Source organism: Bombus huntii, chromosome 15, assembly GCF_024542735.1.
Source record: "Bombus huntii isolate Logan2020A chromosome 15, iyBomHunt1.1, whole genome shotgun sequence".
NCBI lineage: Eukaryota > Metazoa > Arthropoda > Insecta > Hymenoptera > Apidae > Bombus > Bombus huntii.
In genome coordinates this window covers 3,465,375-3,479,429 of record NC_066252.1, presented here as the reverse complement: position 1 = coordinate 3,479,429, position 14,055 = coordinate 3,465,375, and the positions used below count along the sequence as shown (strand labels likewise).

At 35.1% G+C, this 14,055-nt stretch overlaps 2 protein-coding genes across 4 annotated transcripts in view; one reads left to right on the top strand and one right to left on the bottom strand.

Moving 5' to 3' along the window:
* LOC126873748 (uncharacterized) overlaps positions 1–14,055 on the top strand; it is a 327,994-nt gene that overhangs the window by 47,288 nt on the left and 266,651 nt on the right. Inside the window, exon 1 of one of the 2 annotated variants that reach the window (XM_050634949.1) lies at positions 372–381. The exons of the other annotated variant lie outside the window; for it this stretch is intronic. The gene's annotated coding sequence lies outside the window, so the exon portion shown is untranslated. Of the gene's footprint in view, positions 1–371; positions 382–14,055 lie in introns of those variants that run through there. 2 annotated transcript variants of the gene reach the window in all.
* The window catches only part of LOC126873695 (tyrosine-protein kinase transmembrane receptor Ror), a 350,758-nt gene that overhangs the window by 324,158 nt on the left and 12,545 nt on the right, over positions 1–14,055 (bottom strand). The gene's annotated exons all lie outside the window — the stretch shown is intronic.

Below are 14,055 nucleotides of genomic sequence, written 5' to 3'. Positions count from 1 at the left end.
TACACCACTGGAAATGGCTGGTCGCGGATTTTCATCTTTCCCGATTACTAGAAACGTGAACGTGCTTTCATATTAAAATGTTTAAGTTTATTGAGATGCAGGGACGATTACATTCTACCTATTTGTTCTTATCATATTACTTTAATACTAATTAACGGTGTATAACACGTTTAATACTAAAACTACCACACCAGTCAAATTGACTGGTTTTACAATTTTATTTTCAAATTCTTACTTCATGTTACAGTTTTTTTTCCGCAACGATAACTAAAAGGATAACATAATGAATTTTATTTTGTTTTTTATGTATTCAAACTCAAAATAATTTTGTATCAAGGTTACTTGTACCAATACCAGACAAAATGACCGGGACTTGTCAAAGTGTAAAAAGGTCGTATAATCTGTTTATCGAACCCCAATTAACCAGTTTCCTCGTCTTGTACAACTTCCCACACGCTTTTAAAATTTGTACTATCATTCAATATGGTGATATCAGTTATCGGGAAAATTCCGAATGGATCACTAGATCGCTAGATACTAACACTAGAAATACCACACCAGTCCGAATGACTGGATCTACAATTTTATAAATATGTCAACCCTCGTTTAAGAATCATGGTCCCAGATGGATCAATAATATCAAAAATGTGCTACATAACATGGAATTCCTCCTGTAGGAAAGTAATAAATCAATAAATATAAAAATATTCTATTATTAGGTATTTTTTAACGACCAGTCATTTTGACTGATTTTGATACAAATAGCTTCGTGTTAACTATCGGTAGTTCTAGTGTTAAGTACACATTTAAGAATCACAGTTGCATATAGCGTTAATATCATTGTATTTCCTACCATATTTAATCGTAGTTTTAACACGATATTATCCTTATCAAATGAAACTATCAGTATTGCAAATTTTCGAATTCGCAACAAGCCGGATAAAGTCGATATGCCTATCAACGTTTCTCAGATTTAAATCAAACGGGATTAATTATCGTGACAGGCATAGCGCCGCGTTTCAACCAGAGGGATGATATTTGAATTGACCGGTCGCGGATATTAATTATAACTCCATGAAAGCGAATATCACGGTGAAAGCGTTTGCTTTCCCAACAAGGATTCCGGACGTGTTTCAGCTTATTTCGCATGGCGGCGCGCGTCCCAAATCACCAATGGCGCAAACCGATTTCTCTGGAAAATCGGAGTACGCAAAATTCCAGCCATCGTAAAACACGTCGACTTTGTATTCCAATATCAAAGTTCCACTCACGTGGACGCTCCATTTCGAACAAACAATCGTAGTACCGTGGTACATTTTCGGTTGACAAAAACAAAAAAAAACAAAAAAATCGTATATTTCTGCGATTGAACAAAGTCTGAACGTGTAATAGTGAAATCCAAAAGTGTTTGTTTGAAGTTCTCTGTACAATTGTTAGAAGTGCGAATTTTATTTTTATAAACACGAAACATTTTTATTTTATTTCTTTCAAACGTAGAAATTTTACATTTTTGTTTTATTCAGTGTAGAATATCTGGGATATTTAGTTCTTGAATTTGTACAATAAAAATCTTTCCTTTAATAAAAGTATAATATCTACCTTTACAGTCTTTTACATCCAGCTAAACTTTTGTATTTGATTTTCATTTCCCAAATCCTCCGCATAATGTCAAGTATTCCACTTTATTAAATTTATTTAATATATATCAAAGCTCAACTTGAATAATTTTATTCTATTGTAAACAACCTCTAATCACGCGAACTGTCCAATTATAATATCGTTATAACGTTTGACGATCATCTGGAAATATCATGGGATATTACAGTCTTCGTTAATTAACGTTTCGATTATAACTCGAAACAATAACAGTGGAATAATACGAAAAACGAAAACATCTATGAGAGGCTAGCGTATCTACGTACAACATCGACACATATGCATCGACGATGACTCTTGAAACCACAAACCGCGGCTGCATGTGAACCGACCATAAAGCAGAACTCTAGAGGTAATCTTCATTCATAGAATATTGAATTTTATAGTCGAAACTACGCCGCGAATTACCGTGAACTCATCTTGTTTAATCAGTCTGAGATTACTGCTTCCATTTTCCAAGTAACAAAATGCAATCCAAACGATTCTCCGTATCCGGAGTAGCCTGGATTAAAGTATTCCAGAGAATTACACAGATATGACAAATTTCTTAGTCATGGGGATTATAATGTTTTACTTCTTAGAGTCCTGCTCGAGATTTATGTTAATCAACTATCTGTGTATGTATCTATTATTCTACACGCTTGTGATTATATCAGTGATTTTTTAATAATTGCAGATATTTCACGCGACATATTTTAGATATCCGTGAAAGTATTAATACAAAACCGAGAACTAAGATATGTACCGAAATAATGAAAATGAAGGCTACAACGAAACAAGTATAAAAAGAGCTTCAAAATGTCGAAGCTTAACACATTGTTGACCGGCAATTTTACTAAGAATTTATCTCATGTCGCCGGCTATTATTTCGTAATTGGATGTGGAAGTACAACAATATAAATAAACTTTAATAAATTTTATTTATTATTCAACTTTTAATATTTCTCTTTCGTATGATAAACAGTGTAACAATCACCTACGTGTAATGGTACACAACATCTTTTGCAAATATATCCAGTTTCGCTGCGTCTTCCTTTTAAAGAGTATACTCTACACGCTCTAGACGAATTTGTTTTTCTGCCAGTGACTATTTTCTCTAAGACGTGGTCTCTTAGTTGCCCGGAAAGCCTGAAGGGTGCATTATTATAAGGAGCTATTTTAGAAATTCGAGAAGTGTCAGGTGCAATGCTGCATTCTTTGGAATCCACAGTTATCCATTCTCTAGTTACTTCCAGTAGAAATTTTTTGTATCTTGTTTTATCTTCTGGCAGATAGGTACAGTACATTTTATATGCATTGAACAAGGTGCAGTTTATCACAAAAAATACTAATTTTTTAGTATCACGAGTTTACTCGTGACCGGTCGACAACGTTTGGCCATGAAAACACGAGTTAACTCGTGACCGGTCAACAATGTGTTAAGTATTGTGACTTATGAGCACAAACAACAATTTTAATATACAATAAGGAAACAACATTTCGATTTATTAGTTCTTTATTAAATTCACAACCCAAAAGACACTATGATTTATCCCATTAATTCAAAATGATACCTGAAGTGCATCGTAATAACTAAAGAATGTATCTGACGAATGCCATTCTAAGCTATCAGAAATAATAGAGGGTCTTTCAAAGAACAATATAAAAATGATACGAAACGGGGGAGTCAATATGCTTTCAACTCGCTAATAAATATATTTGTATAATGCAAGAAGTAAACGCAAGCTTTTATTCGTATACTTTACAAAAAATCACTGACATCCTCAATAACACGCAATTTCTATAAGAAAGTTCCACCACTTATTGACAAGTAGTTTTAAAGACTGCAACGTCCTATGAATTTGTAGAGGATTGTTGGTCACTGTAGAGGATGGTTGGTTTGTTCGAATAAGGAGATAACTCACTGTTGAAAATCGTCATGTATATTTGAAATGATAAATAAATTAATACAGATAATAATCGCTCGTTCTAACAGATTCGCCAAAGACAGTATCTACCAGTTATCAACGAGTTATCAGCGACCTTATTAGCGATTTGCACGTTGTCTTTAGCGAATCTGTTAGTACGAGCGATTATTGTCTGCATTAATTTATTTATCATTATAAATATACTTACTATACTATATATACTATATATACTAGACGGTTTTCAACAGCGAGTTATCTCGTTATTCGAACAAACCAACCATCCTCTACAGTGACCAACAATCCTCTACAAATCGTATCGACAGAAACTCCTAAAATTCCTAAAATTGCAAAAAATTCCTAAATGCATTATAACATCGAACGAGCAAATTTTCCAGCAAATGTCATTTTCGCGGGAAACATCTTCCTTTCTCTCTACCTTGGCCTTTCGAACCATAAGGGACCGTGAATAAATTCAGCATGGCCAAAGACACATTGTGTCACGTAGGTGCCCCGGTGTGAAAGCAGCTGCACACCGTTCGTGCATAACGAAGAGAGAGGAGCCACTCACCTCGCAGTCGTCAGGCAAGATTCGCTAATTGGGATTAATTTGCGCTAATTAATTAAATCACGAAATGCTCCGCTGGCATATAGCAGATGGTAGCGGGGCGCGCGCGTGTACACGGTTGATCGAGTGTACGTGTGTAAGTGTGCACGCAACGAACCGAAGCCAGGACTTTGTGACACGCATCGCTGATAAAATCTGCAAGTTATACAGGAGAGAAGCGAGAAGCTGCTCGCGCGGAATCGACGTTTCACCGTCTACGTGTCGCGACTCGATCGGACGTTAAAAATTCGTGGCCGATAAGACGCGTTCTTTGATCAAGTTTCACGAGGTTCCCAACGGTTGATCACTTTTGAGGTATCGAAATTTTTATAATACGGTTGTAGCACGAGCGAAGACGAACATTTTGAGAAAGTAATGGGTGACCTTTTGTTTTTCAAGAAATGGGAGAGAAACTTATTTCTGCAAAAATATAGGAAATAATTTTACCGATTTACAGTTTCTCTGTTTTGAATACAAGACATACGAAATAAAAAAGTATAAATTAAAATTTTATTTTACATAAACTATAACGCAGGTAAGCGGTATATTTCTTAGAAGAACATAGATTATCATAAAAATGTAAAATACCCGAAGTTGTTCAAAGCTCAAACACGATGGATATGTCAGGGACGTAGAGAATATGCATGCGTCAAGGTCGACGCATCGTGTGATGTCGATCCATTTCCAAGAATATTGTACTGCTGATAGTCGACACCATAAAAGGGGTGTCATCAGGGTTTAGCCTCAATAGTGCTTTTGAATGGTGTTACGAACACGTTTCCACGAATCGCGGATGTTATAGATTCGAATTGCCGAGAAGTGACCCGACGCTCTCTGTTGTTGTCCACCGCCGAGGATAGCATGCACGGAGCCGATGAGTCGAAGTCACGGGCTCATGGTGTCCCGTGACACGTGCAAAGTGATAAGAATTTACTAAAAGGGCCTGGCCACGGAGTGAGCAGAGTGATGAACCTTCTGATAAGACGGCAAGAGAACTGAGTGAAAAACTTAGCCCAAAATGAAAACCGGTCAGAAGCTTCGCAATATCCAGGTCGCCGAAAATCAATATATTTACGTATTATCTATTTTTGTAACTGTATATTTGTTTCTGAGTTAAAACTTAACCGTCCTATCTGAACCTAATATAAATAATGAATATGTAAATTCTATAAAATTCAAACTACCCGCCAACCGACATTTTCATTTTTGCTTTGTTTTACCGGCTTTAGAAGAACGGAAATTTAGGACTTAGAAAATCGATTCTCGATTTTCCAGGCAAAATTTGTAGTAGATTTGTTACCAATTACTATTGTATATAATTTAATTTATTCCCAAAATAAACTCGATTTTCCAGAATCGATCGTCTTATTTACCCTAAGGATTTACGTTATTACATATCCAGGGTGGTTGGTAACTGGTGGTACAAGCGGAAAGGGGGTGATTCTACGCGAAAATATAGAATAAAATATTTAAAAAAATTTTTTTTTCTTAATTTTTTTATCAAGACAACGATCTACAGTGAGATCCGTTATAACGTACCGCACGCGTACCGAGCGAAAATTCAAAGTCGATTTTCTCGAAAACAAAGCCTCAAACGAAAAATGTTTATTCTATATTTTCGACTTCTTTTCCGCTTGTACCATCAGTTATCAAACACTCTGTATATATAATCGAGAATCGATTTTCTAAGTCCTAAATTACCGACCTTCTCGCGTCATCTCATCTATTCAGTAAAATGGCTGTCGGTAAAACAAAGCAAAAATGAAAATGTCGGTTGGCGGATAGTTTCAATTTTATAGAATTTACATATATATATGTAATAAATAATGACAGATGCAATGGCCAAGCTCGTAAATGAAAAACTTGCAATGAATGGACGAACCAAGATTTTACAGAATATAGAACATTTTTTCAAAAATACTATTAGAGGCAAAGTATTGTAGTGATAAACTGTATCGATCGCTTGCTATTAGTAAATTTACCGTGTTGAAAGGCAAAATTATATTTACTATAATTAAAGAAAATTTGGAAAAATTGCTAACATATATAGAGTCGATAGATCTTCAATTATTTCTAAGATTTTTGGCGTTTGAGAATTCGTAGCTGCCCTCAACTCAAGCAAGATATAAGTTATGACTTTGATGCTTCGGGTACATCGGAAACAGCATCGAACAAAGTTCGTGAAATTCATTAATTCTTTAGGGAGATACATAATAGGGAAAATGCTTCTGGATTAAACAAATACCGACGACTCTACTGTTCGTGCTTTCAAAAAATTCATTTATCGTGAACAAACTACAAGCTGGTCGAGCTGTCAGTCAAAGTATAAACCGAGGGTAATCCGATCGGTCTCGAACGGAATCAACATCAAACGCAGAACTCTCTGTGGAACTTGATTTTTGGACGTAGAAAAAGCAAACGAGAATCGCCTCTCTACCTTCGTTCATATTAATTACTTTCACAGACGGCTGCGCGGCACGCGTGTGTTTCCTACAGTTCAATAAATACAACGGTAATTAAATTTCTCGGTAGCAAAAATTTCACTTGAAACATCGTTATTCCTGTACATATTCCCGCTGTCTGCTTCGTAGTAAAAATATAACAGAAACACTTCTATTCAAATTTCAAATTTTAATATTAAAAGGAACAACTATATAATTTAGAAGAAATTATGTTGCGCAGTATTTGAAGTTTTGGACCTGTTAACCAAAGAAGGTGAATTAACTCGTCGCTTAGAATGCCAAACTTTTCAATGTAACCTTCAGTTATTTTCAGTTACTTCTTTTCTTTCATGTCCCTTAGAAACTAATTGTATTATATTTATGAGGAATAGAACCAATCTCATAAAAATTTACTTGGCTTTATTAACAATCGTGCAATTATATTTATTAATAATTAAGTAATTGCGTAATCGTAAAAGCTCTTTTAATTAAAGGTAACTCGCTGAACTCGTTAAAACGAATTAATTTATGTGGAATATTTGCGTAAACGTAAAAATTATCATATAACCTGAAAGCAGACGTAAATGTTGGACTCGGAAAACGCGCAAAACTGTTTTGGAGTATTACGTACGTCATGTTCATAGGTCGTAAAATTTGTGAAGAAACGAGTTTTAAAAGACGAAGCAACATAATTATAAAGTGAATTTAAATTCGTGCTTCAACTTTTTACAGAATAATCAAATGTGTTATTTATTACAAGATATTATTAGCCTTCGATATAATAATGAAAAAATGAGACAATATCAAACACGAAAATACGAATTTGCATAAACACGCACAATCTACGTGTATGCAACAAACAAAGAGGAAATAAATTTTAGTTGCAGATCTGGCAAATGTATAAATTGCTGTAAAACGTTACATCGTGTCATATGGATCGTAAAATTTATATAGACGCTAAAGTTTCATGTTTTAAGAGGCGAGATAATTAAAAGGGAGTTCTACAGGGAGTTGGTAGCACATGAAGAAAGAATAAAAAGGGAGGATTCGACGAACCCCGGTGAAAATAACGATGGAAAACGACTCGCAGATGTTAACTGGTGCTCGACGAGCAGGCAACGCTTTATTCGCAGATTGCACTAGTTAAAAACTGTCGCCAGAAATAACAGTAACATGCGGTGGACTGTATTCGTTTCGTTCGAGCGGCAGGCTGAGAGTTAAATTTGTAAGATGCCGACCCTTACTGTTCTTTTACTAACCTGTTGACTAGAGAATTTAAAAAGAAGAGAGGGGCAAGCTCGTTGCCAATTCGAATTCTTTACTTTCTTCTCCTTGTCGTGCGTATTATTGTTCCAAGTTTTATTCATTTAAGAAAAATGTTAAACATAAACGCGATATAATTTTGTTGCTTTCTTTCTTCTCAAATATTTCTAAAATTCTTTATTTTGGATCTAGCTGCAATTAATCAAATGTAAATAAATTTCCTATAAAGATACGTAAAAATTTGTCCCTGCTTTTTAATATATTTCCTTTAGTTACAATTCGTTGAATGAATTTATATGAATAAATATAACATAAATCACGTTAAAAATATATCTCATACTTGGTCGATACCTTCGATACTTTGCCCCTCACATCGATATATATCTCGGTAATACGAATATATTCGAAAAAATGTATTGAGTTGTCCGAAAAGTTTCTTTCGTTTCATAAGGTGATAATAGATGAACAACAATTTCTGTTTTATATTATTTTATTCAATTAGATATGATCCATTTCGTTCATTTCTATTATTATATTCGTGCACAATTCAATAAACTAATATAAAAGAAAAAACATTGTCTGTATTTCCTTATAAAACGAAAGAAACTTTTTGGACAACCTAATATAATACAGTAATTTAAAAGTTAAGTATGCATACTTACCTATACATACAAACAGATTCTCGCTTAGAATATAAAATGAATAAAACATAAAGTAAAACATACTACGAATAAGAATAAATGTCAGTAATTCAACCAAAATTAAAGCTGAAAACTCCCAAGCAATTCAATTTTGCCGACTGTAATGTACAACTTCTATTCAAGAAGCGGTATGTACATAAGATTTCTGCTCGTTCTATCCCTTTCCTTTCACTGCTGAAACACCATCAGATTTCAACGATTATAAAGTGAAAAGCTCGCAGAATTTAATTAAACGATCAACAGCTTTTCGTTCGCGTAAACTCGCTTTCCATTGCAGTCAAACTACAGAACGAACAGGAACTTTGCCCATGGATCGAGCATTTCGAACGCTGAAAAGCTCACGTGTTCCGATCAAATACAGATATCAGGAGAAAGCAGGGTGCTTTTGCCCGAATTAATAATCACAAAACGTCATTAAAGTTGTCGATAAGGAAATGCTGACGCCAGACGCGCGCACTTTTCCTAGCAGTTTTCCTGCCGCGATAAACTTTCTAATTATGAAACTTCGGCCAGACTAAAGTGTATCAGCAGCAGTGGATCAAAGTGATACTCGAGACCAAGCTTGTAAAACTTCTCTTAATATCGGCTATGATATTACAGGAAACAAAACACCAAGTTAAATAAAAAAAGAAAGAACAGCCTTGTTGGGGACTTAATTTTCTCCCAACTTGCTGCTGTATCGAACTGGCTCGATATTGTCAGTAAGTATCGTTTATTCTTCAGAGGATCGGTTTGTGTTTCAGCTTCTTCATTCAAATTTTGAAGAAAAAAATAGAAATACTTTTTTACAAGTTCGATTAACGTATTTCCGAAGAAAACCGAGAAATTTATTAAGCACGTGGTTACGTTTATTTGTACTTTGTAGTTTCAAGACATCCGATACCGATAATTTTAGGAAGCATAGCTTACTATTTCCAAGTTTACTTCTCACTTACCAGGAATGCATAAAAATAGAAAAAACAAATTCTCGCGCGATCAAATATACCATCGAATTACATAAAACTCCTCAAATGAAAGTCATTCTTTTAGAAACGAATTCTCGAACAAGCTTTCGTTTCCCCTTGAATTGAAAATGCTTTCCGTTCTTACTAAATACGAATAACAATTGCCATCAACAATATCGACCATTAAATTACACGAAAATTCTCAAATAAAAATCACTTTCGTAAAAACAAATTCTCGAACAAGATACCATTACTCGTCCTACCAAAAAACCTTTCACTCGAATTACGTGCGTAATTCTTACTTCCGACGAACATCTAAAAATAGCGAGAAGATATAAATGAAACGAGATACAGCGCACAATATGTATAAAGAACAAGGCTTGGTAAAATTCCTGGTGCAGTAACAGCGTCGTAAAGCATAATCCTGAACCAGTACGAAAGACCATGACCCTGGCCAAGGAGAGTGCGGTCGACGCACGATGACCGTCATAAAGAACCGCCTTCGTGAAAACGCGTTTTCCGGTTCGAACATCGACGGATAGGGCGGCAGCACTGGCCAACAAACTGATAGAACGATGTGTGGAAGGGAAAAGCATCGTTTCAGAGCCGATCTAAATTTAAGTTTCAGATTTATACGCCCTTGCTCGCCGGCCATTGACTTTGTTCGGACTCGTACGCTTTCAACCCCGCCGCCTGCTTCTCTAACCCACCCCCAGTCACCCTCTGCGTGGCCTGGATGCGACTCTAACTCACCATTTTTCCCTCTTATTCCGTCTACAGGGACCGCGAATAAATCATGCGAAACGCAAAGTGAAAGATGACGTTGCCGTCGGTAAATCTTTCGGATTATTCGATTATTTTTATCTTCGGGGTAATTGGCTGGAAGTATTCACGACTTTTGTGATAAGGTTTAGCGTGAATCGAGTGGTTAGCTTAGGCTGTACGTTGAAAGAAAATGAGAGGAGTAATTTGGGGAAGAATTTTCTTTTAAAATGTGTTGGAAAAGAGTGTTTATGAGTTTTGATAAGACAGAACATCAATCTTCTGGTATAAAATTTGCTGCAAGTTTTTATATTTGATATAAATCGTTGGTATAAATTAGTAAGGTTCAGTATAGATTTGGTGTATTGAGCGTAATGAATGTATGGGATGTTAAAAGATTTTGCTTTTTGGCAAAATAATCTTGCCAATAAATAAATCTTGTTCAGATTTTTTTAGTATAATTCAGTGTTTTGAATAGACTGTATGGAAGAGGAGGGATGTGCAGAAATACTTTTTTTCTGCTTTTGCTACATGAGATTGAAAATTTTAATATGAGATTTTTGTAAAAATGGCTTCACGACAGAATTATCATAGAGAAATTTAGCGATATGATGGGGTTGAGAGGCACTGATCTATTTATAGTATATGAATTAGTAGTTATATGGAAGACACGAAATTGCGCTAGGTTTTGACTTGTTAGCTCAGAGCGCAGAGTATTTCTGTTATGCATCTTTGTTGTCTGCGATCGTAAAATGTAACGAATGAGGAAATAAACGGCGGTTATTGAGACATAGCTGACGTCAAAGTGTAGTCTATAGACGATCGTGAATGTTATGCATACAGAATTCTTAAAGTTAAATTTTTATGGGCCATTAGATGAAAAACAGTATTATTCAAACAGCAGATATTGACGTCATTTTGAGCTGTAATGCTTTATCCAATTCTTTGTGTATCTTATTAAATAAACAGAAAAAGTTACGAATAAAGCTAATTTCCCTATAGTATATATATCCCATTGAAAATTCGTACTTCAAATTAGATTTCAAATAAAAATTTGCCAATTTCATCTACTTCGTCCTCAAAATTCATCATAAATATTAAAATTAAATTTTAATCGTAAAATTGTTTGCAAATAAATATATCTATATTTATTATCTGATAATATGTAAATTAATAATAATATATAAATAAGTAGCGTTAAACTCTCTCACGTATACAAGTCTGCATAAAAAAAGACGAAAAACTACGCGTAAAAAGATCCGTAGAAAGTGGCGATAAATATCCCCGAGCAAATGATACGCAAAGTAACAGATATAACATAAAGAGTTAGTAAGATAAATATTGTCAACTGTTCTTAAATTAAATTTCCTAACACCCAAACAACTTCTATATTTCACACGGTAAAAAGACTAAAATATCTACGAAGAAACGAAAGGATTGCCGAGTTCCGGTATCAGAAAAGTTTACGAGCATCATCGAATCAACAGTATCAACGCGATCACGAAAATGGCACGCAAACAGCTGTGTCGTCTCGTTGAAAGAGGAACAGCGGAAAGACTCGGGAACTCGAAACACGTTGGCGAATGCTACATCCAAGTATCCCTCATCGATTTGTACAAACGAAAGGTTACACATAGTTTCGAGCGATGTTGCGCGAGGAACGCAAGGGAAAATAGAGAAAAACAGGAAGCATGCAGCTCCAACATGTATAATTCAGACAAGTTCCTTCAAACTTTGTCATCGTGCGTACCTACATCGATCGTATTCACCGCAGTCGGTGTATAAATATTTCCGTATGATGAGATGCGCTTCCACTCTATCGTTCCGGTGATCGACGAGGTGATGAATCGTGCATTCGAAACTACCGGCGTTACACCAGGATTTGCAACGTTTATCGCGCGACGAATGGCCTCTGTTATTGAAGCTTTACGACCGAACCTGCGGATGGAATTTAAAAATCGCGATCGAATTGGAATCGCAGCCTTTTTGTATTTGCAGATTTTACAGATCGTGATATAGAATAATTGAGCTTTTCACCGTCATGTACAAAGTAAAATTAACAAAGTTTCTGTTATGCTGTTATACCCGCGAAATTTAAAAATTACGATCAAGTAGAATCGGAGCGTTTCGTATTCGCAGATCTTGGATATCGTGGCATAGAATAACCGAGCTTTTTACTATCGTGAACAAAATAAAATTAATAGTCCCGATCGAATATCAATTTTATTACGGTTCAGATATCGTCAAGCATCTTTCGATGCAAATTTATAACATAATTGACGGCTTGAAGTGACAAATGATGTAAATTTCAGAAAAAGTAAACGAGCATTTTTTGAAAAAGAAAACGTGTAGATTCCATTTATTTATCTGGGAAATACGGTAGGAATAGTCATAAACGTTAAAATAATTTACTTCAGCTTTCAAAGCTATTCTAAGATAGAGATACGATTGTGGTTGAAAAAGACGAAAATAGGATATATACGTAAATAAATACATTTTTCTTGTCTCAACTGTAGGCTAAAATTTTTCTTCAAATACTGAAAACAATTTTTAATATTGCAACTATTGAAATTACCAACTTTAATGGACAAACAACGATATACTTCTGTCCAGGGTACACACTTTTATATAAATGAAATCTCACAAACTTTCCAAGAAAACTTTAATAGTAGCAAGCTGCTCTTAAAAAGAGCCTGCCACGGTAGAGTTTCTTAAGCAGGAAAGCGTACAAATGTGCCGGATTGGTTGACAGAATTACGCGGCAGCTTTTGAGAAAGAAAATTCAGCGTTGGCCATTATACTTGGTCATAAATTTCGCAAAATCTCGAGCAGTTCCTTTAAGTTTCATTCTCCTTGGGTTTTCCTCGCCCGTTCTGTCCAAGTCTATATTCTCCTTCGCTTCCTTTTTCTTATGCCTCTCAGTGGTAAGAATCACGCGAAAGAACCGCCCCGTAGCACGCCGAGCGAAATAAATTCGAAGCATCGTCGATAAAATATCGCTGCCGGTGTAGTTTATCACTAATCTCGAAGGAAGGCATGGCTGACGGCGTTACTAGCTCGTAGAATTGTAGTTGTTAACCGTTTCAACAAAAATATAAATTGTTATCAACAAGTTATTCTTATGGAATTTTTTTTAAGCTTCTAAATTGATAAATTTTTACATCATTACTTACATACTTTGAAATTAAAAATTTTCAAATTTTTTATTTAGCGTAAACTGTTTATCTGATACAATATTTCTATACAAATTACTCTAACAATTCCCTGTATTCTACGACAAGTTCGTTAACAAATCTAGCAACTCCCTTATATCCTTTTAAGATAAAATCATTCTCGAGCTACGTGGGTGTGCGTACCGGTTGGGGAGCAACCGACAAATGGAAACTTCGAACCGCGCAGTATCCATCCCATCCGCCCCACAAAAGTAAAATCATTCTCTTCACTCGTTAACACATGCGTAATAATTACCACGGATTTTTATGTATTTGTACAAAATCTAAAGATGTAAAAGTATACAAAATAATATGGAAAAACATATGAAATATTTAAATTAGAAATACTCGTATCTTTTAATAGATAGGACGAATCTCTATTTAAGTTCTATTTCTCCAGTTGCGCCCACAAAGATATAAACCGAAAAATAAAAATAAAAATCCGAAGTCTATCGATAATAAAACCTAATTTAATCACGTTTTCTCCTATTCAGCAGATACATATCTCTAACATCCTTGGAATACGAATTCCTTGAGCCTGCTGACTAAACTTAATCCACCGATT